Source organism: Taudactylus pleione, unplaced genomic scaffold, assembly GCF_031769625.1.
Source record: "Taudactylus pleione unplaced genomic scaffold, aTauple2 ptg000203l, whole genome shotgun sequence".
Taxonomy (NCBI): Eukaryota; Metazoa; Chordata; class Amphibia; order Anura; family Myobatrachidae; genus Taudactylus; species Taudactylus pleione.
In genome coordinates this window covers 2,942,363-2,969,999 of record NW_028284605.1, presented here as the reverse complement: position 1 = coordinate 2,969,999, position 27,637 = coordinate 2,942,363, and the positions used below count along the sequence as shown (strand labels likewise).

Below are 27,637 nucleotides of genomic sequence, written 5' to 3'. Positions count from 1 at the left end.
AAAGTGTCAAAGGCATAAAATTTGACAAAGGTATGGATGGAAGACCATGTGGCTGCTTTACATAATTGCTCAGCAGAAGCACCCCGGCGGGCCGCCCATGATGGACCTACCGCCCTAGTAGAATGTGCAGTCACTGAATCCGGCACACGCATACCAGCCTGTGTATAAGCCAATGAAATTGCCATGCGAATCCACCTGGCCAGTGTCTGTTTATTGGCTGGCCAGCCACACTTATGACAACCATAAAGCACAAAAAGTGAATCGGACTTCCTTCATTTGCTCGTGCGTTTAACATAAATTCTCAACGCACGGACCACATCCAGGGAAGCCTCACCTTGTGAGAGACTTGTGCCCTGAAATGCTGGAACTACTATTTCTTCATTAATATGAAATTTAGACACCACTTTCGGAAGGTAACCCTCCCTAGTACGTAGTACTGCTCTATCTTCATGAAATATCAAGAACGGCTCCCGGAAGGAAAGCGCAGCTAAATCAGACACTCTACGTGCAGATGCCATAACAAGGAGGAATACCGTCTTTGCTGTTAGACACTTGATGTCTATTGAATTTAAAGGCTCGAACGGAGGAGCCTGTAAAACCTTCAGAACTAGAGTCAAGTCCCACGGAACAATCGGGGAAACGAAGGGAGGCTGAAACCTCAACACCCCCTGAAAAAAGGTCTTTATATCCGGTCTCAGAGCAATTTTATGTTGGAACCAGACTGAAAGAGCCGACACCTGTACCCTTAAAGAGGCCAGGCGTAGCCCTTTTTCCAGACCGCTTTGCAGAAAATCCAGCACTCTGCATATCAGGAATGTATGTGGATCATACCCTTTCAGTTCACACCACTGAAAGAAAGTATGCCAAACCCTATAATATATACGGGCTGAGGATGGTTTCCGTGCCTTCAACATCGTCCATATAACAGACTCGGAAAACCCCTTTTCCCTCAAGACGGAGGCCTCAAGAGCCATGCCGTCAAAGATAGCCGATGAAGATACGGGTACCAGCAGGGACCCTGTAGCAACAGATCCGGTCTCAATGGCAGAGGCCATGGAGTGTCTATGGAGAGAGACCGTAGATCTGTGAACCAGTGCCGTCTCGGCCACGCCGGAGCTATTAATATGATGGTGCTGCCCTCTTGTTTGATCTTCCTGACCACTCTGGGCAGAAGAGCAAACGGGGGAACCAGATATACCAGCTTGTAACGCCACTTTACTGTCAGTGCGTCTACAAACTCGGCTCTCGGATCTCTTGTCCAGGATCCGTACCTGGGAACCTTGTTGTTCCTTCTTGATGCCATCAGATCTATTTCTGGTAGACCCCACCTGTCCACAAGGTTCCGAAAACCTGTGGATGTAGGGCCCATTCCCCTGCATTTATCTTTTGCCGACTGAGAAAATCGGCCTCCCATGAAGGTGGCCACCATCGACCCCAGGACCTGCATGGCTACTAGAACGGATATTTGCCTGTTGCGAAGCAACCTGCGTATTCGTGATTGTAGAGCAAGGATCTTCTCCTCTGGCAGATATATTCTTTGCACCATGGAGTCCAATCTCGCTCTCAAATTACACATCTGTTGTACCGGACAGGGTGACGACTTTTGCCAGTTTATGATCCAGCCGTGACTGTACAGACATGATACTGTCAGCCTCAAATGATCCTGTAACTGCTGTGGGGACTGCCCCAGCAACAGGAGATCGTCCAAGTAAGGCAAAATCCTGACGCCTTGGCGCCTGAGGCATGCCATCATCACTGCCATCACCTTGGTGAATAGCTGAGGGGCTGTGGCCAGGCCAAACGGCAGGGCCTGGAACTGAAAATTTCCCTCCCCTACCGCAAAACGAAGAAATTTTTGATGAGCCTGTGTGATTGGGATGTGAAGGTAGGCATCTTGTATGTCTAGGGACACCATATAGTCCCCCTGTTCCATTGCCAACACAATCGATCGCAATGTTTCCATCCTGAGCCCGGGGACTCTAACAAATTAGTTGAGCTCTCTCAGATTTAGAATAGGCCGGTATGACCCATTCGGTTTCAGAACCAAGAACAGATTGGAGTAAAACCCCTCTCGGAACTGGTTCTCTGGCACCGGAATCACTACTTCTGATGCTAGTAATGCAAGAATAGCCTTCTGAAGGGCCAAAGCTCTTTCTGAACCCACCTGCGGGCTTACACAAAAGAACCTTTGAGGAGGAGTCCTCCAAAACGTCAGGGCGTACCCTCGGAAAACAACTCCCCGAACCCAGGCATCCTCCATCGTGAGGTGTCAGGGCTCTGAGAACCGAAGCAGTCGGCCCCCCACCCTGGGATCCCCCAGGGGGAGGCCCGTCCCATCAGGCCACTGGTTTATCCTGGACCCTAGATCCTAGATGCTTGTTCTGCCAGGGCTTCCTGGGTCCTGACTTTCTTGGTGGAAATCTCGCTGAGGGCTGACCTTTGGCCTTGCCCTGCAGCCGAAACCCCCGAAAGGACGCCCTCCTCAATTTAGACGAGGTTGCTAATGGTAAACATGCCGTCTTTGAGGCTGCCATGGAGGATACAATTTTGTCCAGTTCTGGACCAAAGAGCACACCTCCTATGAATGAAAGGAATTCTAGGGCCTTTTTGGACCCGACATCTGCCCTCCAATCCTTCAACCAGAGGATCCTACGTGCCACCACGGACTCAGCTGAAACTTTAGAGGAAAGGATCGCGGCATCACCCAAATAAGAGGCCCCTTCTCTAATAAAAGAGATCATATCCAGTTGCTCCTTAGAGGCATCTGGTAAAGACTCAGTCAGAGTTTTGGCCCACTCCTCAACAGCTCTTGCTACCCAGGCAGTGGCCATAGCTGGGCGGGTGGCCGTTCCTGCCAGCGAAAAAATTGATTTGAGACAAGACTTCAGTCTCCTATCCGTGGTTTCCTTCAACGAAACTGCTGGGATTAGCAAAGTGGTACGTTTAACCAGCTGTGCCACATACGCATCAACTGATGGTGGATTCTCCCACTTGGCACAGTCCTCTGCTGGAAAAGGATATAGAAGCGCCATTGTTTTAGAAGAATGGCTTATCTTATCCGGACGGACCCATGCTTCCTCCATAAGTTCTGATAAATGTTCAGACTTTGGGAATTCTGTCTTAACCACTTTTTGGCGCTTGAACAGGGGGGCTTTCCTAAGCGGAAGATCCCCTTCCTCGATATTTAACACCGATTTTAGAGCCCTTATCAGAAAAGGGACATCAGCTACTGGGAAATGATCATCACCCTCCTCGGAGCTAGACTCCTGCGTAAAGTCCTGTGCCTATTCCTCCTCGGAGGAGGCACTCGAGTACTAACCCATGTAAGGCGGTACATGGCGCCTAGATTTAGGCTGCTTTGGCTTGACAGCCTGAGGCTAAAAAATACCCGAGGATGATGCCATAACCTTACCAGCACCAGGGTCCATCCAAGGCGGCCACATCATGGACATAGGATGCATCTGCTGAGGCAAACCCCAAACCGGTGGTACCGGGGCAGCCAGCCGTTCCGCCACCTGAGCAAATGATGCCCAAGGAGGCTCAGGGCCTGAAACAGTCAAACTTAATTGGTGTGGTGGCTGTCTGAAACAGTTGCCACAAAGCCCATTTTGTAGAAAGTCCTGTGGGGACAAACCTGCCTTGCAGGCTACACAGGATATCAGCAACGGGGCTCCCGCCACCTGACCCTCAGACTCCTTAGACATAACACTATGCCACTGGTTCTGAGTGTATATGTGCTGCTTTCTTCTCTCAAGCTACACACCTGTAGCAAGGGAAGGGGAAGGACAGTGACAGTATACAGGAATTACAGTTCTTTAACAGAAGAAACAGTAACCATAAACAACAATCACATGTCAAGCATAAATACTCTGCGAGTCATATGCATATAAGCTCTCACTACCATAATCAGCCTCAGCTTAGGTAGGATAGAGCCCTGTAAAAACCTAGACCAGCAGTAGGCAAAGTATACAGGGAGACTGCCCAGCGTCCCTCTTGTAGGAGCAGTGTTCAGAGAGCAACTGACATACACTCTGGCTGCCCTATATGGAGGCTGGGAGGAACAATACACAATCAACTGTGTCAGAGGACTGAACTAGCGTGCGGATTGGGGGAGGGGCCGCCGGGGAAGCGTACCTACCCTATGCTGCTTGGACCTGCCCGGTAAACTGACCTGGCCGCCGCCACAAGCCCCGGCTGGTCAGGAACATCAAATCCCGGCGGTCTAGGCTAGGAGAACAAGCCGTATGCCTCCTGACTGCAGCGCGCCTCCGGCCAGTCTCACCGCCGGAGGCCGGACCGCCACGTGGTCCCGGCGTCAGCGGCCGCCGCGACCACCTGCTTACCTGCCATCCCCTTGATCCGTTTGCGGTCCAGGGCCAGAAAGCCCCTGCCGAATCCCCTGCCGAGGCTAGCGGCGCGGCGCCGGAGGAGGTAGTTGCAGCGCGTGGCCGATGCGCCTCCAATCAGCCGCGAGGTTGCTTCCAGGACAGCTCAGACCACCCGCTGAGATAGAGAGTAAAACTCTTTTATTTTTGTACTCGTCTGCAGGACTGCTCCAGCAGTCCCACTGTCTATGTGGTGAATACACCAAACAGGAAGAACTGGCTACCTGAGGCAGGAGGTGGGGTATATGAGGAGGAAACCCGGTGCATCCTGGTAGCAGAGAGCTCATTTGTATTAACTGTTTGGTGACCGGGATTCATACCCCAACGTAATGGCTGTGGACCCCATGGACCCGAAGAAGAAAATATAATAAGATCTCACTCGCAAAACTCATGCATACATTTGTAAAGGCTAGCTGCATTTATTGGGCCCGGAGACAAAGGACACATTTGATATAGCTATATTTAGGAGGGGAACCTGTTAGAGGAATTTGGGGATAGGTTTCTGGGGTCCAATATCGTAGATTTTGAACAAGTCACTGAAACAAGTTTTTATTCCCACCTTCATTTTCATATTTTCCATTGGAAAAATTAAATATACATATACTTTCAATACAAACAAAACAGACCCCAGCTTTTTTTAAAACAAGATTGTATAAAAAATATATATATAGGACAAGATACAGAGTGGTTACTCATTGTATTGTCACCACAGACTCACAAGTGATCATATCATGCAAACTCAAGCTTCAATGCCTCTCACCTATGAGAACCTCAAGGAATTCATGACCTCACTGCTGTCTTTCTAAACACAAAGTGATGAAAAAACTGATACAAGGAGATTACAGAAACACAGGGAAGTTCCCAGTTGAATTTGTCTATCACATGTGCCCTTATCTGGCCTGCATTATCTCACTGGTTCCTGTTTATTGCATTGCACTGCTTTCTCTAGAATTGTGTCTGTTTACTGGCGTTCTGTAAAGCAGACCCTCACCATGTTTACCTGTAAACACCTCAGTCCATTAACACCTTTTCCACCAACCTACAGTAGTCTTGTGAAGAAAATGTGCACATATAGGGCTATTGTTTTTAACATATGAAAACAGGTATAATATGGGACTATCCAATACTTATGCTTGTGGGAATATTATGAATAAGAAGCAATAAGAATGGCTAGATCGGAGACTCGCTTTGTAGCATGAGAAATATTAAATGTCTTCACTGGGTTACCTGTGCCAAGGAGATATGACATCCTGGCCAGTTTATACTTTACATGGAGCAAGATGTATACATGTATACTCTAACTCATCTCACAACTTTAACGAACAAGGGGATCCAGTGCACAGGTGTTTAGCAAAACTGGCTAGTGCTCAATGAAAATTGATTGTAGGTCACAAACATGGAAGGAATGAGGTAGATCATATATCTGATGTTCATTTGCATGGGCTGCTAAAAGGTTGTGACAGGCCTTGAACACTTGAAATGTTTTCGGTATGAGTCCGAATTCCAACACATGATTATAAGTAAATATTTTAAGGCTTATCATGATTATAAGTAGCATACATAGTACACAAACACATATACAACTATTTACTGCTCAATACATAAAACTTTGTACTGCTGGAATAAAAAATAAACTATATTAAACTGGATGGTAGTCTCACGATTCACAAGTCGTTACTGCAACAACTGAATCACAGCTATCAAATCCTATGTAATTACTACCTTGAAGAAGTACTACAGACAAGTTCTTTCCCTCCCACAACATATAATGCTGATAAAAATAACCATCACTAGTTTCAGATAAGAGCAATGTTATATACAGATCACCAATAAATTCCATTTCTAACAGATTTTATCTGCAAGTATTAATGTGCCACCAAAACATTGAACTAAAAGCCAGTACACACTAGAAGACCTTGGACCTCATTCAGACCCGGTCGCAAGCGCTGAGCGCTCGCAACCGGTTCAATGTTTAGGCCCTGCGCACACGCTCCGGAGCTCACTACAAAAGGGCCGGCTGTTGATCGACAGCTCGGCCTGTTTGTAGGCGTGACATGGGGGGGGGGGGGGGATGGGTGGTTTCACAAACGGAGGCGTTGTCGGTGGGGAGCTCCCAGGGGCTTGCGGTTGCCGAGACCCAACCTTAGGGTCTCGTCGCAAGCCCCGATGGTCTTGACCATCGCGACCATCACCCTGGTCGGTCGCTAAGCTGTGGGTTGTAACCTACAGCTTAGCTAGCGACCAGGAGGCCGCACTTAAAAATTCAAGTGGCCGCCCTCATTCAGAACGAGCGCTCGCTTCTTGTGAGCGCCTCTAAATGAGGGCCCTTACGTGTACCGACCTAGTTAGCAACGGACCCGATAGGGGTGCAGTCAGTGCATACACAGGGGGAGCAGCGGGGGCCATGCTACATTTGGCAGCATGGCAACGCTAGCAACATCCTGAGATTTTACTGCATGTACAAAAGATCTGAGGTTGCGACGGATGACCGGCGGGAGCGTGTATCGGGATTGTGATAGTAAGTACAACACTACGTGTTTTGAATGATTTGTCGTTCCGATGCATTGGAATCGGCCAAATCGTTCAAAGTTTTGTGTAGTGTGTACCCAGCTTTAACAAAACATTCATCTATTTGCTCAGCACTCTATGCGGACTGTAAAAGAATATCTATTATTTAGTATAACAGTTTTGGCAGACAGTTGCCACCGTAAATTGCAAATGCGGCAACTAGATCACTAAAGGTTTACTTCACTTTAATAGGTTTTTTTAGGGGTTATATATAAAAATAGACCTTGGTCCCATTCTACCTTTAATTGTTTTCTATAAAGCCTCAAGTGTATATAGCACTTTACTGCAATTAATTTTATGCCATATGGTGCCCAGCTCCTTATGGTGCTTCATCTAACGGACATCATCAGGTCTGAACATAGCAGCACACAAATCTATTAAAGCAATTTACTCAAACCCAGTGATTTCAGATTTGTGATGATCTTGTAAATTTTGCATATAAGGGGGCCAACTCAGCTGCTTTTTCTGGCTATTTCCTTCAAGCTGGGTACACACTGGAGCGATGTTGGGCCTAATTTCAATTTCGTAATGACAAATTCGCCTACATCGCTCAGTATGTACGGCTGGTAGCGCACTTCCGTGGTCACTAGCACCCTATGGTATGCTAATGAAGGACGGTACAGTGATCATTCCGTTCTTTATTAACTCGTTCTAGTGTGTACAGGCAATGCTCATGGGCGTCGCTCCAGTGTGTACCCACCATTAGATTGTAAGTTCTCATGAGCATGGCACTCTTCCCTCATGTGCTATTTCTTCCCTCACTTATACCATCACCCCCCTCCTACTGCCAACAGCACCACCAAACCATTGGACTGGCTTCTAAAAAATGACGTGCAACTGGTTTGTCACAAGACCCCTATTCCAGGACTGCTTTAATTGTTGACCTATGGAGAACCATATGTTCTTAAAATTGGTGCTCCCTGAGGCTCATACGAGTCTCTGGGTCTGTATTAGTTTCTCTAATCTCCGACTTGTGTTTGATATTACCTTTATTTGTTGGATGTCATATAATACTATAATACTAGGTTTGTTCCGCTGTGTTTATTTATTGTATCCTTATGGGACATGACAATGTTCTATGCCCCTGTTATGACATAAAAGTTTACTCTGATTCATATTTGCTAATATATTATGGGCGGTATTCAATTGTCTCTATACCCTTCGCGCCAGACGGAGCTATTCAATTGATGCTCCTGTAGGGTGCGATCAGTTGCTGGCGCACCATTTCAGCTCGCACCCCCGAGTTTGCGAGCAGAAATGGGCGAAAATTTGGGAACCGAAACTGCACTTTTCGCGATTGAGCCCAGCATTTGGTTGGTGGTAGCTGTTTTACGCTGCTAAACACGACCTTTATGGGCGCGATCAGCATGATAATCGGCATAAAATGATTAGCGCCCCGCGATCTCCCGTCACTTTACACGGGAGATCGGGCGAGGTAAAACAATTGAATACCGCCCTATGTATGACCACGTTATACAGTATATAATGATATCAGTCGATAGGACGTTGATGTTTTTTAAGTGTTCCTGACAAAAATACATTAAAGCACTGAACTAGCGACATTGTGTGAATATTTCACTCATGTGAGCCAGCTGAAATCAGTAAAAATAACAAGTATTGATGAAATCTTAGGGGGGATTCAATTCAGCGCGAGTTTGTTAAAGCCCCGAGATAAGTGTGCCCTGAGCTATTAAATTATTCACGCTGTATTCCCATGACTAGCGGATTTCTGCTCGCACCCTCCTAAGGAGCAAGCAGAAATCTGCGCTAACTAGTGTCTTGGGGTAACAGCATCACGCCCAGCACTTTGAGTCAGAAAATGCTGTATACCGCAATTAAAATCTGAGTATTAGTTGCGGTAAACTGGATTATCCCAATTTAAGTGTCGGATGTAATACGGGTATCAGAATAGCTCCGGCCACTCAACCAGGAGCTTAAACTCCCGCCAAATTTAACTGCCCCCCATATGTGCTATGTGTAGCCTCAACTTTTCTGACCTGTTCATCACACAATCAGATAGGGTTTTGGAACCTGATCGAATTTATAATGAAATAATTAAAGTCAAAGTTAGTCCATCTTCAACATGCTCAATCAGCAATAACACAGACACAAACTATATTTCATCATAAAACATTATAAAAATGTTTAAATATGATACATACTTACTGTTATATATAAATACAGAAAAAGTAAACATTCAACATCACCTTTGCACCTTCCATCTAAAAAACAGATACTTAAGTAATAATTTCCCTCTGTTCAAATGACCTGGTGTTGGGCTACACTAGAGAGACAACTATAGTCTCACAAGGAAACTGATAAAAAAGCCATGTGAGTGAGCGAGTTCAACCAAGGTTACACTTCTGCCCTTTACAGATTCAGACTTTGGTTATTATGTAGAGCACTATTAATAAATCTACTACATTATACATACTGTAGTACGAGTTGGTCTACCAAAATTGTGGGATTTTACAATTTGTTTAAATCTTCTAAGCACAATAAGAGTACTTGCAGACCGCATCTATATTCATAACAAGGTTTAATTTTAGGTCAGAACAAACAGGATCACTTCCATCAGCAATATCTGAACTACCCCAGGAAGTAACACACAGCATACTTTTCCAAGAATGGCTGCCGTGGATCAGCTACCGACATGTGACAACCAATTACACTGACCTACACTCTGATTAACCAACAGGGAACAATTTATGGTGACAAAGTAATGCCAATGAGACTGTCCAAGAAATGCACCATACTCAGAGACATAACCTGCTGCAGCTCTAAATACAGTCACATGTCTACTGACTCTTTCACTCTGCTAGCCAGAAATGGTTGTACTGTAAATTCCTGTGTGATAGTTTGAGTAAAGCGCTGTGGAACCCTTGTGAGGGTCTGCTAGAGCCTTACTTTTTGCAGATTTCTCCACGCGGAAGGAGAATCTTAATGTGAAACACCTAATTCCTATTCTATCAGTTATGATTATAGTAGCGAAACAAGTTATCGGACGGCTCCCACACTAGGTAATGGAAAATTGCTCTACTGGAAGTAATCTATATGGCTACTTTCCACATTGAAAAAGGGATAATTGCCTTTCATAAATAATTGGGTGTATATGTTGATATGTCTTTCATTTCCTATACAAGAATGGATTTGGAAGGTTTTTGAGAATACAACGTGGTTCCTTTTACGACAACTCACTTAATGAGTCAAGGAGGGACCAGTTGGAACCCTTGGTTACTGCCATACCTACCCTCATTAATTTATGTAGTTTGCACTCACGGTCCCAATTCCCCTCTCCTTCTCCCTTCTTTAGTTTCCTTTTCTACTAAATCTAATTTTATATATGGTTATGCTAGGTTTTCTTCTCTCTTATAGTTGGGTTCTTTTTTTCACATTAGAATCCCATTTTTGTTATTCCGTTAACGGATTTTCAAGTGGGATGGTGCTGGATATTCCCCATGCACCTCCCAAAGTTCTATATAATTTCAAAACCACAGCAATTTTCTTTTGATTGTTAGATTTTATTCCGGAATTGTAACACAGCTTTGACGATTGTTGTATACATTTGTTTTACACAATTCTGTGATTGTACTTTTTGCAGTTTAATAAAACAGACTTTATTATATTAAAAAAAAAAAAGTTCTAGTTTGGGCGCCCAAACTATGGACTTTGCACACACTTTGCTGTGATGAATTTAAGTTTTGAGCTGCTTTAACACCAGATACCCTGAAATAACTTACTATTGTGTAAATTGTTTTGCTACACTTGATGGATTTCACTAATTTATGATCAATTATATTTACGAAGTCACAGAGAAAATTATCTTCTTTGGAACGGATAGGATTCTGAAAAAAAAAAAAACACATACCTTTTTTTTTTTTTTTAAATACATATTATACTAACAAAGTTGCCAGAAAGAAGATAACCCCCTTTTAACATTTGCAGGTATGGCAAGTATGTGGTACAATTTGCTTAAGTTAGTAGTAACACAACGTATGTGCACATATTTTATCTTTCTCACATTTTGAAAGAAATCCACTTCAACTTATTGGGCACCTACGGTAGAGTGACATCTTACAAATGCCGGCGGGCACGATAAGCTACTCTGGAACGGCTCATTGAGCCAATGGCAGGGAGTTGAATTACACCTTTTATTATAAGATCATTGGTCAACATATCGCAGGAATGAGGAGCTGACCATAACTTCTGGGTTTCTGTGAAGGAAGGGGAAGGCACTTGTAGTAAGCAACTGAAGAAAACATTCTGATGTACAGTATAGGTACCATAATAATGTATGGAGTCAGTGGATGGACTGGAAATGGGGAAAACAAGTCCTCGATGATTAAAGTAAACAATGTGTGCAAAAAACACCCCACAATCGTGCATGACACAATAAAAAGAGGAGGTACGTGTGTAAAAGTAACACCAGGGGGAACTCTAGTGGACTAATCTTACTCACACTATATATCCTTGTCACAATACGTATCAAGCAAGCAGAACCAACTTCTGTATGCTGGAATAAAACATAAAATACATCTACATAAAACCAAAATAACAGAAAAGTGTAAAAAACAAACAAACAAACAACCACATGCTTAACTTTGTAATGGACAGTTGTAGGAATAAGGAACATCAAAAGTGAAGCTCCTGTGATGGCAATCCCGGGAACAACTACACTACGCACTACGGATAGGTCCTTATGTCCAGAACTGTCAGTCACTGCAGTACACTGTTAACATCGCACCACTGGGTTTTGACCTTATGGTCTTTCTCAAGGTCAGAGGTTCTCAAATTCCTCAATTACAGTCCAGGTTTCAAGGTTTGCTTGAGCACAGGTGACTTAATTAGCATGTCAATCAATTTGATTTCATCATCTGGGCACAAGCAGGGATATCCTTAAAACCTGGACTGTGATGGCAGAATTTAAAATGTTTTCATTTTGCATCCTGAGACCATTCATGTGTGGGGTTGCTTCTCAGCCAAGGGAGTGGGCTCACTCACAATTTTGCCTAAGAACACAGCCATGAATAAAGAATGGTACCAAAACATTCTCTAAGAGCAACTTCTCCCAACCATCCAAGAACAGTTTGGTGACTAACAATGCCTTTCCAGCATGATAGTTATCACTTTTGCCTTATGGCAAGGTGGTCCAAGTGGCTCGGGGAACAAAACATCGAAATTTTGGGTCCATGGCCAGGAAACTCCCCAGATCTTAATCTCATTGAGAACTTGTGGTCAAGAGGTGGGTGGACAAGCAAATAACGCACAAATTCTGACAAACTGCAAGCATTGATTAGGCAAGAATGGGCGGTCAGTCAGTCAATATGTGGCCTAGAAGTTGATTGACAGCATGCCAGGGCAAATTGCAGAGGTCTTGAAAAAGAAGGGTCAACACTGCAAATGTTGCAAATGTTAACTCTCTGCATAAACTTAATGTTCTTGTCAATAAAAGCCATTGACACATACGAAATGCTTGTAACTTTACTTCATAGTAACATCTGACAAAAAGGTCTAAAAACACTGAAGCGGCAAACTTTGTGAAAACCAATACTTGTGTCATTCTCAAAAAACTTTTGGTCACTGCTGTAAATCGAACATTAAATTTTACCCAAGCAAATCAAGAACACTCTGAAAATAAATCCATCATCACTTTATTACATTTGGTCACATATTACAAATTGCCTTATACTCATAAATAAAAGGTTAACTTCTCTGTCTCGTTTATTATTGCTATTTTTATGTATATGTATTAAGAGACTCTTTGCATGAATGATGGGGTTCCCTCCCCTGAAACTCCTGCATTATAGATATGGTGGGGTTACCCATCTTGGACCTCATACAAGATTCTCTCTTCTAGGTATGGTGGGATTCCCTAGTTGGACCTCATACAAGGTTCCCCTTTTCAGGCATGGTGGGGTTCCCTCCACCTAAACTACTACAAAGTTCCCATTACAGGTTTGGTGGTGTTCGGTCTGCTGGACCTCCTTTCTCTGCACCAGGCAGATCCCCACTGAAAGTTACCCTACACAACGGATCACTTAAGTGTGTGACAAGTAGCAGCGCTTGGTAATAATTATACATTTTAAACAGCGAACATCCATTTTCCTATATGCTTTAAAAGGGCTAATTGAGTTCTACTTGGAAAAAAAAACAAAAAAACAACTACAAATAATATATGCCCCATCGTCAAACATAAAGAACTGTTACCGCTGTACTGTGCGTCAAGTGTAGCAGAACACACTTGGTATATCCATTTCACAACACAAACCATGGTCCTCCACTGTGTATAGTCAAACAGTATGTCCCCCCATAAACAGGACTTAAGCAGATATAAGACAAAGGAGAAAGAAAATCATTGTACTGAACATGCAGGTAGTGTCACCAATGGTGCTTGCGGCGTCTGATTGTAGGGCGGATACACAGCCACCTAGACTAACATTTGTTTTTGCTTTAGAGGATATTACTAGCATTTATTATGGAAATATTGTCAACAACTTGCACATCAACACATGGAATTATGAGAAATCCAACCAAAACAAAGTGTAAATTGAGGGAGACTGAAACAAACAGGTTACACTAATTACGGTATATTTGTCAATGTGCCAAAGGCAAAAAACACAAAATCAAGTATCCTAAGGAGTGATGTCACATACTAATTATATAGTGAGTGTAACTAGAGTGGTGCTTGAAAGTTAGTGAACCCTTCAGAATGTTCAATATTTCTGCTGAAATTTGGCCTAAAACTCAGATTTTCACACAAATCCTAAAAGTAGATAAAGAGAACCAGTCGGCTTCCCGACTGTATTATCCCAGCGAGGGTTATCCCAGCGAGGGTTAAATGACAGGTGTCTAAATCTAGACGCCTGTAATTTTTCCGACGCCGGTAGACCGGCATTCCGATCGAAGGGATGACGGTCGCCGCCAGCAGACAGCCGCGGGGGGGGGGTTAGGTTAGGGGGAGGGAGGGTTAGGCACCCACGGAGGGAGGCTAGGGTTAGGCACCCCCCCCGGGGCACTTAGGTTTAGGCAGCGGGGAAGGGGGTGGTTAGGCACTTAGAGGAGGGAATAGGGTTAGTCACAGGGGGGGAGGTTAGGGTTAGGCACCCCTAAGGAGGGTTAGGTGGTTTAGATTAGTAGATACTTACCTTAGGACGATCGGAATTTCCAGCGCTGTCGGGCTTCCGCTGCCGGACTCTGCTGTTTTGTCGGGCTGTCACTGGTATGACCCCCTTGTGCAGCAACAACTGCTTCTAAAGGTTTCCAGTAATTGTTGATTAGTCCTGAACATCAGGTGGTTTCAGCAGAAATATAGACATTTCTGAAGGGTTCACAAACTTTCAAGCACCACTGTATATGCAATCTTTGTATTTTTAAATAGTATACCCTGTATAGTTTTATAGGGTATATATATACTGGTTTTTGGAGAGTCTGAGTTCAGATATGGTCAATTCATTCTAACAAATAATATTGATTTGGATTTACTTATTTTTTCCCATAGTATTGGTTCCTTAAATGCTAGGAAGGCAGTAAAGATCATCATATGCGACAGGATACAACTTACAAGGGTGAAAGAAAAGTAAAATGCTTTTAACACAAAGGCCCATATTCAATTAGGAGCGGCTTTCTCAACACTTTTGGGTGCGAGAAAGCATCGCACTCGTCCCCACATATCCCGGTATTCAATTCCAAATCGGGCGAAAACAGGACCCGGCGAAATTTAAATGAGCGAAAAATTTTTTCATTTTTGGGGAAATCAGCCTGACACCCTGAAAAAGATGCACTGACATGGGAGATCACAATGGATACCCCAGATTAGCCCTTTTGAAGGTATATGGAGTATTTAAATGGTCTCAATAGGTGCTGTTTAGCATCTTTGAAAAAGTGATGAAGAATAGCATTTATCAAGTTTAAAATAAATAAATGAGTAGTCCCAGAAAATTCGGGGTACTTGAAAATGGGTGCAAGCATATTTTAAAGTGGCTAATGTGAACTTTTAGAAAACTTGAAAAATCCACCTCCGCAACCACCTACAATCAAAAACACCTGCCGCATACTTGGGGACACCCCCTGAGTCTTTTTCGCTAGTTTAGAAGTTTGTCCCCCGTTATTTTTTTTACCGCCCTCAAAATGAAAGTACTTTATTGCGTGGCCAATGAAAAGGGGGCGTGTCACTATGATGCGTCCCCTTTTCGTCACTCTTGGGGGCGTTCCCGCACTTACGGACATGACGGGCAGCCCCCAAGCGCCGTGGTCACTGTCGCATGCGCCCGACATCTATTCACCGGCAGTGACCGCTGTTCTGCCTTGTTCCCCACCCGCGGGACACTGTGGCCCACTGGTGGACTACGGAACCCACAGGCTGTTTAAGCGAGGCGCCGCATTGGAGGGCAGGGTGCTTTCTACCCTTCAGAAATAAGGCAGGGCGCGGTGCCCCGCTGAAACAGCCTAGTGGGAACACATATGAATATATTTCAAATATATCCTTAACCTGGGTTCACATTTACCAGACAAACAGCCATCGCGGCAACATAACGGCCAGTTTGGTAAGCTAAACACACCAATTGGCTGCTCGATATGTCGGGCCAGACATCACAACTGCCCGCCCAGTTGTGATGTCCATGTTGGTATTCCTTGCTGTGCATGTGGTGGGCCACCCATACACACAGCCAGGCGTACCAATATATTGGCAAAATATATTGGCATTGGCTGTGCTGCAGGCCGATCTGATAGGTTTGTGAACGACGTTGTCCACAGACCTATAGGATATACACACCCGCTAATCCGCTACCGATATAACGTTCGACTTTCAAATGAACGATACATCTACAAGTGTGTATACAGCATTATAGTTTGAGAGTAGTGATGTGCAAATAAAACAGTCAACTACTGACCAAATTTCTAGATTTACCTAATAGAATGATCTGTACTATATGATACTGCAGTATGCATAGCCCAATCACTGCATCAAGTTCATGATTGAGCTCTGCAGACAGTAATATCAGCTGAATAATTGGTCTTTACAAATGGACTGATATACTTTTCCAGACTCAAATTTCAGTTTTTCTATTTTTCAGAAATCCTGATTTTTTTTTTCTTCTCTTTCCTGAAAGAACAGACTTTTGAAAGTGACAAATCAATGACACTAATGTAGATTTATAAAAAAAAAATTAAAAAAAATTATAATATATATATATATATATACATACATACATACACACACACACGTTTTAGTCAGACCAAGAATTCCTACTAAAATGCCGGCCACGAGGCTGTTTTCCAGCTTAACGCGCCACTACCTGCCTCGTGGCCGACACTTTAATCGGACACTGACAGTTCTCGCGCCTAAACACCCAAGTGACTAGTACCCACATTCTCTGACCTAATTTAATTATTAAAATTCAACAGCCAAAACAAATTTTAGGCAACGTAATTGCGGGATAGATACATTTCTAAAGTGTTCACAAACGTTCTGTCACTTGCCATTTATGACATGGAACCGCGACTGCTGGCTGAATTAAGGCAACTCCTTATGCTACTAAAGGAGGACCGTAATTCAACTACCAATTCATAAGTACATTTTCTACACAAACAAAATATGTAGGATTTTAACTTTTTAAGGTGTAATTATTTTTGCAACTTGATATACAGGTTGAGTCTCAGATATCCTAAATGCTTGGGACCAGGGGTATTTTGGATAACGGAATATTCCGTATTTTGGAATATTTGCATATCATAATTAAATATCTTGGGAATGGGACCCCAATATACACACAGAATGCATTTATGTCTTATATACACCTTATACACACAGCCTGCAGGTATTTTTATACAATATTTTCAATAATTTTGTGGATCAAACAAAGTTTGTGTACATACATAAAATTCAGTTATGTTTCATATGTTATGAGCAGGGCCCTCTACCCTCTTGTACTTCTCCCTACTTTAGTTTCATCTACTTCTCACTCACCACTAGGGCACCCAACACTTGGTTGCTTATGCTCTGTTGCTTATCTGGGTGTTATGGTCACTAATGTAGCAATATATATTATCCATGTCCTGGTCCTGTATTGTATTGTTCTGTAAGTCGCTTGTCTACAGCTTGTTTATGTGCTTTGGCCCCATATAAATAAATGATAATAATAATATACACCTTATACACACAGCCTGAAGGTAATTTGATACAACATTTTTAATAATTTGTGCCTTAGACAATGTTTGTAAAAATTGAACCATAAAAAAAATCAAAGGTTTCATTATCTCAGTCATGCTAAAAAAAATTCTGTATTTCAGAATATTTGGATATGGGGGACTCAACCTGTATGAACCTTGGAGTAGACATACTTTAGTATCTAAACGTTTATTGAAATTTACATCATTCAGTAACAATAGACTTTGGACCATGGCGCTTTGGCACTAAATAGACCTCTTACCTACAGCTAGTCATGGCAAACGTCATCACATTGTGTATGTTCTACTATACTTGGGAACGGTGCTGGTCTGCAAACATGACATTCACAAGTTCTTTACACCTTCTTATTCCAAATAATTTCCACTAGCAGCATATACAAAAGCCTCTAACAGGTCACAAGTCCCTAAAATGTTTTAACTCTATAACAAGTAACAACCTTTCTCAGTTTAGTCAAAAAGGCAGATTCAATGCAATGCGCCACCGGGCATTGCAACAATTCCTGGTAGTACACGTATCAGACATTACCGATAGTGCTGTCATCGCAAGTTTTTCCTAATACTTGTGATGACATCGGGCTCAATGTGCTGTTGCAGAACGGCACATCGCATAGCCCTGAATTCCCCAAAAGAACAGTTTCGATGAAATGTGCTTTTATGAGCAACACAGAACCAGTTGGTGCACATCATCCACGTAACATGGCGTAAAGAAACGTTTGCAACTGTTAAGACAATGATTAGATTTGTTACCCATTGGTGTGAATAATGCTGGCATGTCAAAGGTGATAAGGTTGGGGGTAGGGGTGGAGTCAATGGAGGACATTCCATTGACATCTTTGCAAATGAGATCCACTGATTGTGAGTGAATAGACCAGGCAACATCCAAAACACACCACCATCCCACCACCACTCCTGACTGCAGACAAGATGAAATGGGTATGGAGACATCGGAACCAATAGTCATACACATGCTTTTACTGGTGTTAAGTGCTGATAAATGCATGTTTTGTAACATCAGCAAGTAACACTTAAGGAAAGGAAAGCAGGTTGTAGCAATGATGCATATGCTGCACGCCTCATGTTTAAACCACTGTCAAAGCTAGGAATCGGAACAACAGTCAGGCTTTTCTAGTTTCATCAGAAGCCAACATTTGTTATTTTTTTCAGAATACCCCAAAAATCAAATCATTTTCTACACCTGCAATAAAACATCAATAGCAGGTGTTAACAAGAATCTTTAAAGAGGTTTCCCAACTTCACATGACTGTTAGGATTATACATACCCTCCTGCAACTTTAAATGTGTTTTCTGGGCATTTCAGTCATATTTACAGCATCAGGCAGAGTTGTTTATGGTCATGCTCTGCTATGCTTTCTGCGCTGCATACATGAAGGAAGCCACAAAGATAAGCCATTGTAGAATGGCATATACAAGTCAATAAATGAAAGACTTCCATTCATAGAGCTTTAAACAAGGCTCAATATTTCCACCACACTGTAACCGTAACGTAACCAGTGTCCAGCTACAAGACTTATTAAAGGCAAAGCATTATTAAAAATGCACGACCATATCAGAACATGAAGTAGAAACTGGTGTCTGTGCACCCCTGAGCACACTGCTCTATCATCCAGTTCCTGGCACCAAATCATAGCATGTTTATAGTGAACATATGTGCAGCTTCCTCATTCGGGGAGGAAATCCTGCGATGTCACTGCAGTGACATCATAGGACTTCCCCAAAAAAGGGGTCAGTCCTAGGAAACAAAGATAAGGCCTGTATTAGTTTTCCCCTACATGCTAGCACAATTATGGCCATTAAAACTGGATCTATTAGAAACAGATATATTAGATCCAGTTGACACAATCATTTAATGCTGTCAAAAAGGGATGACCAACAAACCAACCGGAGTCCACATTACAAAAATTTTAAATAGTTTAAAACAAAATACTACAAAAGAATAACTCATTTACACAGCCATATGTATCCTTCACAATGAAAATACACTTCTCATAGTAGATATCACACTAGCTGTTTTATGGAAAGGCAAGCTAATCATATTAATGCCAATAAGCTGATAAAATAAATCCCTGACTGGAAGGATATTTAAATGCAATAGTCACTAGCAACTAATCAGCAATTAGTTTTGATCAATATAGTACAAGGTAGACAATAGAAACAAATGCATGATGGGCTGGGACACACTTGTATTTTGTCAGTAAATAATCTTTTTTGGCCTGTAAGTGATAACAAACGTGATCCACCCTCTGACACTGCAATTCTTCATTGGATAGCTTGCTAAAGTAGATACATATAGTCACAAGAACTAGTTTCAGAAAGATGCAGAAGTGAGTATTCTTATTCCTCACACATACACATTTAGGTAAAAGTTTAAAAAGATCTGTTTTTAAGTAATTCAGTGGCATTCTGGGACCACACTTGCTGAGTGGTGCATCTCTTGGTTTGGAAATTTACTGAAGTGTCTTTCTCCCTTCTTAGCATACAGTTAAGGTGTCCATACACGGTGCGATTTGTATATAAGCCAATCTTGTATACGATTTCCCTTGAACTCTCTCCGGCACCTGAAGTGAACGATGTGCAGCAAAAGCTGCACGATGTTCACCCAATCTATCGTGCATGATCTAATGATTTGCACAATCATTATATAGAGAGCTATATGACACAGATGCAGGCTCGTATATGGGAGATCCGTGCCAAAAGCATCTGTGTCATTGACACAGAAGCACGGACGGGATCAGTGAGACCCGTCTGTGCTGCTGTAGTTTATATATATATATATATATATATATATATAAAATGGCGTTGCCCCCCTTTAGTGACCCAGTACTGGTTGTGCTTAAATACAGGGGACAAACGTTGTAGGGGTTCCCTGTATTTCAGCACAACCAGCACCGGGCTGGTCAGAACCAGCCCTGGTTACAAAAATATGGGGGACAAACTAAGTAGGGGGTCCCCCGTATTTTGCGCAACCAGCAATGGGCTTTGATTCGGTCATGGAACTACAGCGGGGAAAAAAATTAGTAGGGTCCCCCTGTATCATCCAGTACTAGCACCGGACTTTTTCTAGCGGGGGGGCAAATTTCACAGCCAGGGGCGCCCCTTTCACCGGGCCCCCCAGCCGAAGCATTAAGCCTGACCGCTAGTCAGCCCAGGCCGGGGATCACCCCAATAAAGGGGCCCCCCCTCTCCAGGGCACCCCAAGCCTAGGCTGATAGCCCGGGGCTTACCCCGGCACCCCTGGGCGGTTGGTGCCGGCTTGATTATGTAGTGTAGTGCATTTGAAAGTGTTGAAAATATTCTCTTTTGCTGGTTTTGAGAACCACAAGTATCAGCATGCAGGGCATTACAGGCCCGCTGGTACCTGTAGTTCCATAGCAAAAGCAATGTTAAAACACAGGACACACACACCATACAAAAGTAAAAGTTTATTAAAACATACATGCACTCACATGTACACATACTCACCCTGTAGCCATCGGTCATCTTGTCCATGTAGATAATCCATAGGGTACCTTTAAAAAAAAATATCCATACTCCTCTTCTCCTATGCAAAGTTTGGGCCCTTTTCGTTCCATAGTAGGCATTCCCGGACTTGGCAAATAAAAACACGAATTAAGCAGACCTACGGACTTTAGTACCGTCCTATAAGGATGGTACTTCCCAAATGAGAGCTCAGCGGCGGGATTTCACTATGGAAACACCCGCCGCTGTGCGCTCACTGGCTGAGATAGGCGAGCCTTCCACCTCTCAACCAATGAGCGGTTCTCACCATTGAAGTCAATGGTGAGAACCGCGAAAGTAACTTTGAGTTACCTTTGCTGGTTGCGTAAAATATGGGGGACCCCTATGTCGTTTGTCCCCAATATTTTGGCAACCAGGGCTGGTTCTGACTAGCCCGGTGCTTAGATACAGGGGATCCCTACATCATTTGGCCCCTGTATTGTGCACAACCAGCACTGGGGTCACTAAAAGCCCAGGGCTGGTTGCCCTTTTGGGGGGGAGAGGAGGGAGGGGAGGGCGGAGGGGGAGAGAGAGGGCGGGGACTGGGAGAGAGAGGGCGGGGGCGGGGTGCACATCATTTTTTTTTCTTTTTTCTGATCCTGTCTGTGCTCTGTGTCAATGACACAGATGTATGTAGCATGGATCTCCTGTTCCGTGCTATGCATCTGTGTCATTGACACACACAGAAACACAGATGGGTCTCACTGATACCGTCCGTGCTTCTGTCAATGAGACAGATGCATGTAGCACGGATCTCCCTGGTCCGTGCTACATGCATCTCTATCGTGCATGACATCATTCTGTGTGCACAAACACAGAACGATGTGTGTCACATCGTACACGATAGGTCGAAATCTTACTGCAGGTTCAGTTGATCTACGATGCCTATACACGATGCCAGGGATGCGCATCGGAATCCTAATAGTCAAGTAAAACGACACTTTTTACATGAATGGTCGCTACGATCGATCGAAAACATCCAAATAGTGAAAAACTTAAATAATTTTAAAAATCGCACCGTGTATAGGCACCTTTATAATCCATCAACAAATTAATACCACCAATCAGTGATACGCGCTGGGTCTTCCTAGCATCATAGGAGGCAATATAGTTACGGGCGATGTAACCAAATTATTGTACCGGACCAGCAAATCACATACAGCAACATCAAAAATAAAGGCACAGTAATTTACAGATATGTGCAGCTGAGCATCACATCACCCATCACTGGATTGCCCCATAGAATATTTGCCACTGTATAGTTCATTTACAAAATCCAGCATTAACACTATAAAATAAAAAGATTACTTTCTCTCCTTCCACTGGTAAAAAAGAATAACAATTAGGGACTTCTGAAGCAGTTTAGTAACATACATATTCTAATGATGCCTACACACTTAGCGATGTGCCCACGATGTACAATTTCCCTTGAACTCTCCCCTGGCAGTCCAACACACGATTTGGAGTAAAAAATTTCCAATCTGACTTAAGATCTATCGTATATCCAGTGGTGCATTGTGTCCCAGATTGGCAAATATGCCCTACAGCACAGCAGATCTGAAGATGCCATGTGCGACCAGCGGGGACGCGCATCGCATCGTGATCGTGAGTGGGGACTCACGATTTGGGCATTTTATTACACGATCTGTCGTACCAATGAGTCGGAATCGGCCAGATTGTGTAAAAATTAAAAAAATCGCAGTGTGTGGGCACCTTTGGAAAGATCATGATGTTTTAGTTAGGAACATCTATTGTTACACAATACATTATTGCCTATGTTGTGACTAGACAACATTTTTGAACACTCTAAAAAATGATGTCATCAAAGAAAATCAAAACCCAGCACATACTGCATGTGTCAACCAATCGAGTAATTAAGTTTTTAACTCAATACCTTATTAAATTTTAAAATACAAGTTGGCAATATACATATACATAAGGGATATCACATTTTTATTTCTTTTAACGTAGCACTTAGATGACATAAAATACCTTCTGCAAAAGAACAATTATTACTGTGTATAGCCACAGCGTTAAGCACAATGACAACTGTGACAAACATGTTTACAGATGTTGTTGGCAAGCTTGTAACAGTGATCACTCAACAATGGATCCAAACACATGTCAAGAACCCTAAGAGCAACATCACATGCGGACAACAAACTGATAACACCATTATATCATGTAAACCACTGACGGTTCAAACAATACATGTTGCTGGCAGCAGAAACACCAAATTCATGTAAGCACTGCAAAACATTCATGCATGCGTTAGGTGGGGCTGGAAAGCAACTAAGAGTAAAGACAATGAGAATGATTTTCTTTGTGATTAAATGTAAGTATGTGGTGCCACCAACCTTCCTCTCAGCTCCTTCCGCTGCCTTCCCAGGCCTCCCCCTCCTCCCTCCAATAACATTTACAGTAACAAACACATATCCAGGCTGTTTGTCAGGAGAGGATAGTGGAGATCTGCAGCATTGCAGCACTCAAGATACAAACATAGAAACAGATAGAAAGCAGAAGAGAGGCAGGAAGCATTCCTAGCTATGGCTCATTTTAGCTGTTAACCTTGGCACTGCCACTTACATTACAAGGCAATGACTAGCTTTACTCAATATGTCAAGTGACGTAAAACTGCAATTCTGAAACACTTTAAAAGATCCATCTTCAACTCTGCCAGGACCCCTCACACATCACCATCATCCTCATTGTGCCCCAAATAGAAGATGGAGTCACACAGCACTGCCCATCTACTTGGTGCATGGTAGGATCCTCTGGCAGCCAAAGGGTTACATGTTGCTTCAATTATGGTCACTGGGCCTTCTGAAACTTTAACATAGTCTTTTTATATAATGTTTAGTGTTCCAAGTGTCAAGTATTCATAACACACATGAATCGGTTAAACAAAATATGAGTGCCTATCAGCAGACTCAAAAACAACCTTGCTGTCAATGGCCATAGTCAGAGTGATCCCAATACTCTCACACACTGACAGGGGACCTGACCCACAGTCACCACTTCCAACTTTACCAGGATTTGTGAAGGCTGTGCACTATAAGTGTTGGAGTGTGTGTGTGTATGTGTGTATATATATATATATATATATATATATATATATATATATATATATATATACACACACACACACACACACACACACACATTCTATAGCAATGTAGCAGTGGTTGGTGCTTAACACAAGAGGTTTGACACTTATACGAGCAGGACATTTTAGGCAATAGGCTGTCAACTAAATCATTTTCAGACTAGGACTACATACATGGGGAGCACACACATGGGGAGTGCCCCATTCGGGTAATACCACAGTACCCTTTGCTCTGCCCCACAGCTCATGTCTATCCCAGCAGCACCCACCAGGGAAGGGCAAGGCCTGATCTTTCCTTCTCTATTGCCGGGCCTGGAAGTAGCTGGTCCTGTGTCCCCCCGCGTTACATGGGGCTGTGCCGAGAGCCCAGTCCCTACGCCAGGCCGCAATACGCGTTACAGAAGAAGCGCATTTACCTTCCTCGGAGCGCCGGTCGGGGCGACCGCAGGCCAGATCCCAGCAGCAGCAGCAGGGCGAGCTGGGGAGGGGCGGGCAGGGAGAGGGTGCTGCGAGCACCGGAAACAAAGGCCGGCCTGTGCTGGGAGTGTGGGCGGAGAGAGCGGGAGCAGGGGGCGGCCTGCAGAGGTGACTGGGCTCCCGGCCCGCCTCTCTCTCGCCCAGAAGATGGCGCCTCTCTGGAACGGGCGGAACGGAGGCGGCGGCCGGGAGCGCTGCGCACACAGTCACCACACACACCAGGAAGGGAACGGGGGAGCCACCGCCCACAGCCCGCCCCCTCTCCTCCCACCGTCCGCAGCCCGTCCCGCCCAGCCTCCCGCAGAGATCCCCGCAGACAGCGGCAGAGACCCTCTCTCTCCCACCCCTCATCGACAACCCCGCTGACACCACCCAGGAGCGCAGCCTGCAACGTTCCACACGTTTCCTGTCTCTATATAATCACAACACATCTGTGTCGTGTGGGGACATCAATTGTTGAAAAAGTGGATTATAAAAATAAATATATATATATATATATATATATATATATATATATACAGCGGGTTAAATAAGTATTGAAAACATCAACATTTTTCTCAGTAAATATATTTGTAATGGGGCTATTGTAATGTCAGCAGCAAGCCATGCAATCCACACATGCAAAGAAATCAAACCATAGATGTCCATAAATTAAGTTATGTCTAATAATGTGAAATGACACAGGGAAAAAGTATTGAACATGCTTACTGAAATTTACTTAATACATCATACAAAAGCCTTTGTTGGTAATGATCAATTCAAGATGCCTCTTGTATGGAGAAACTAGCTGCATGCATTGCTCAGGTGTGATTTTGGCTCATTCTTCCACACAGTCTTCAAATCTTGAAGGTTCCGTGGCCTCTTCTATGAAATCTGTGCCTGATTCAGACCCACTCGCTAGATGCGGCTGCTCGCTCCCAGAGTATGCAAATTTAGCTAAGTGATGTCAAGGCAGGTGATCGCACGGCAAGGCATAAGTACGCCCACTAAGTCTTGGCGAGCGATCACTTTGTGTTTATAGACACCCACCAGTCTGTCTTTAGCCGCCCACTAGCGAACGTCATCTCCAGGAAGTTATTAAAACAATGGTATATTGGGAACCATCGGATCAGTCCGCAGCGCTTGTGGTTGACTGTACCCTACCGCAAGCAATGCAAGCAGTTTTGTGTAAAAATCAACCAGGTGACGTGTACTATGATGCTGCCTGTTAATTATGCACGCCTCTGAAACGGCGTTGAAGCACCACTCCCCCCGTTACTACTGCCCCTGTTACCACCCACAAACGGCCTCTCCTGTCACTCATTCCACTGGGCTGTCTTTGCTAGACGAACAAGCGCTACCCGATCACTCAACCTAGTTTGCACACTGCGATGCATGCACAAATGCAAAACATCGGCTGCGTACGAGCGAGCGGCCGCTTGCGAACGGGTCTGAATCAGGCCCTCTGATCTTTAGTACTTTCCATAGATTTTCAATTGGATTCAAGTCAGGTGTTTGACTGGGCCATTCTAGCAGCTTTATTTTTTTTCTCTGAAACCAATTGAGAGTGTCCTTGGCTGTGTGTTTGGGATCATTGTCTTGCTGAAATGTCCACCCTCGTTTCATCTTCAGCATCCTGGTAGATGGCAGCAGATTTTTAATCTTTACATTTTTATTGATTATTAAAATACTAAATCAAATAACCAAAAAGAAACATACAATATTGGTTACAAAAATAATAATAGGATCAGCCAAAATATACAACAAAAATTTGCTGCACATATAAAGAATGAAAAAATAGAACATTTTCAAATTACAGATCCAACATATTGATGTAAAATCAAATATAAAATGAACTAAATATCTCCAAAATATTTGACAGTACTTAAAATAGCAAGAGACCAAAAAAAAAAAAGGGGGGGGGGGGAATTAACTAAGGATGGTGGAGGGAGGGGAGGGTGTAAAGCTCAGCTGAGACCGGGAATAGGTAGAGATTGAGATTAGAACCATGGGGACCAAATTGTCTGAAATTTAACCCCATTATTTTGCAACCTGGCGATGTACTTCATTGAGGCTATGAAATTAATCTTTGCCACAAGAGCAGATAGCGGTGGTGGGTTATGGTCTTTCCAAAATTTGGCTATTAAAGACTTGGTTGCATTGCAAATGTATACAAGTAGTTTATCCTGAGATTTGCAAATCCCTGGCAGAGGAGCATTTAACAGGGCAACTACGGGTTCCATTGTCACTCCAAAACCAAGCACACAACATATCAAGGAACAAACCAGGTCCCAAAAAGGGATTATCACAGGACAGGTCCACCATGTGTGAAGAAAAGTGCCTTCTGTCCCACATGACCTCCAACACAAATTAGTTGTTGCTGGAAAAATGCAGTGAAGCTTAGTGGGAACTAAGGGGGTCATTCAGACCCGCTCGTGAGCGGCAGTACGCTCGCAAGCGGGACGATGTTCCCCCACTGCGCATGCGCACGACGGAGGTCAAGACCATCGCGACCATCATCATGGACGCTAGCTATAGCTGTGGGTTACCGCGAGCGTCCATGAGGACGCTCCAAAAAAAGGTAGGAGGGCCCTGATTCAGAGCGAGTGCTCTGGTCAGAGCGTTCAGCTCTGAATCAGGCCCTAAGTACCATCGGGAATAGACTTTATAACATGTTTCTCTGATAGATACATTAATGGAAGCCTTGGCTGTACGCAATCTGATCTCTTCCCACTGCTCATCTTCCATAGATACAGATAGGTCAGTTTCCCAAGCTAATTCGTGGGGTTCACGAGTTGGGGGTCGGGAGATAAAACTGAATGATATATTGTTGAAATTTACCCTTCCTGTTAGTCGAATAGAGGCATAACCGTTCATATGGGGTGGGCGTACGTAGTGAAGAAGATTTGGTTTGAGAGCGGATAAAACTAAGGATCTGAAGGTAGTGAAATCGGCACAAGGAAGGTAGGCTGTATTGAACCTGAATATCTGAAAATGAGGGGGCAAGTGGACCTTTAATATGAGTGAATTGTTCTATACCCCTATTATGCCATATAGTCGCAACTGTGTTGTCACATCCCATAGAAAACAGGATGGTTCCAAATCGGAGTCAATGGGGAAGGGTAAGAGGACAAATTACGAGTAGTGCAAAGTCTATCCCATAATCGTATAGTAAAATTGATAGTTGGGGCCGAGAGAGCCGAGGCTGGTCTGCACGATTTGGGGAGCCACACCATAGAGCCAAGACTCCCTCCCTTGATGAAAGAGTTTTCAATGTCCACCCACTTTTTAAGTCCTGGTACAGAATGCCACGAAACAATATGGTTGAGTTGGCATGCCGCATAGTAGTCCTGCAATATGGGTAGACTCAGACCACTCGAGACTGTACTTTTAGCTAAAATAGATCTCCGAATGCGGG

At 43.7% G+C, this 27,637-nt stretch overlaps 1 protein-coding gene across 1 annotated transcript in view; it reads right to left on the bottom strand.

Moving 5' to 3' along the window:
• The window catches only part of TAOK1 (TAO kinase 1), a 120,618-nt gene extending 96,185 nt beyond the window's left edge, over positions 1 to 24,433 (bottom strand). The window contains exon 1 of the mRNA XM_088477759.1: positions 24,180 to 24,433. The gene's annotated coding sequence lies outside the window, so the exon portion shown is untranslated. The remainder of the gene's footprint in view (positions 1 to 24,179) is intronic.
• Positions 24,434 to 27,637: the final 3,204 nt, after the last annotated feature.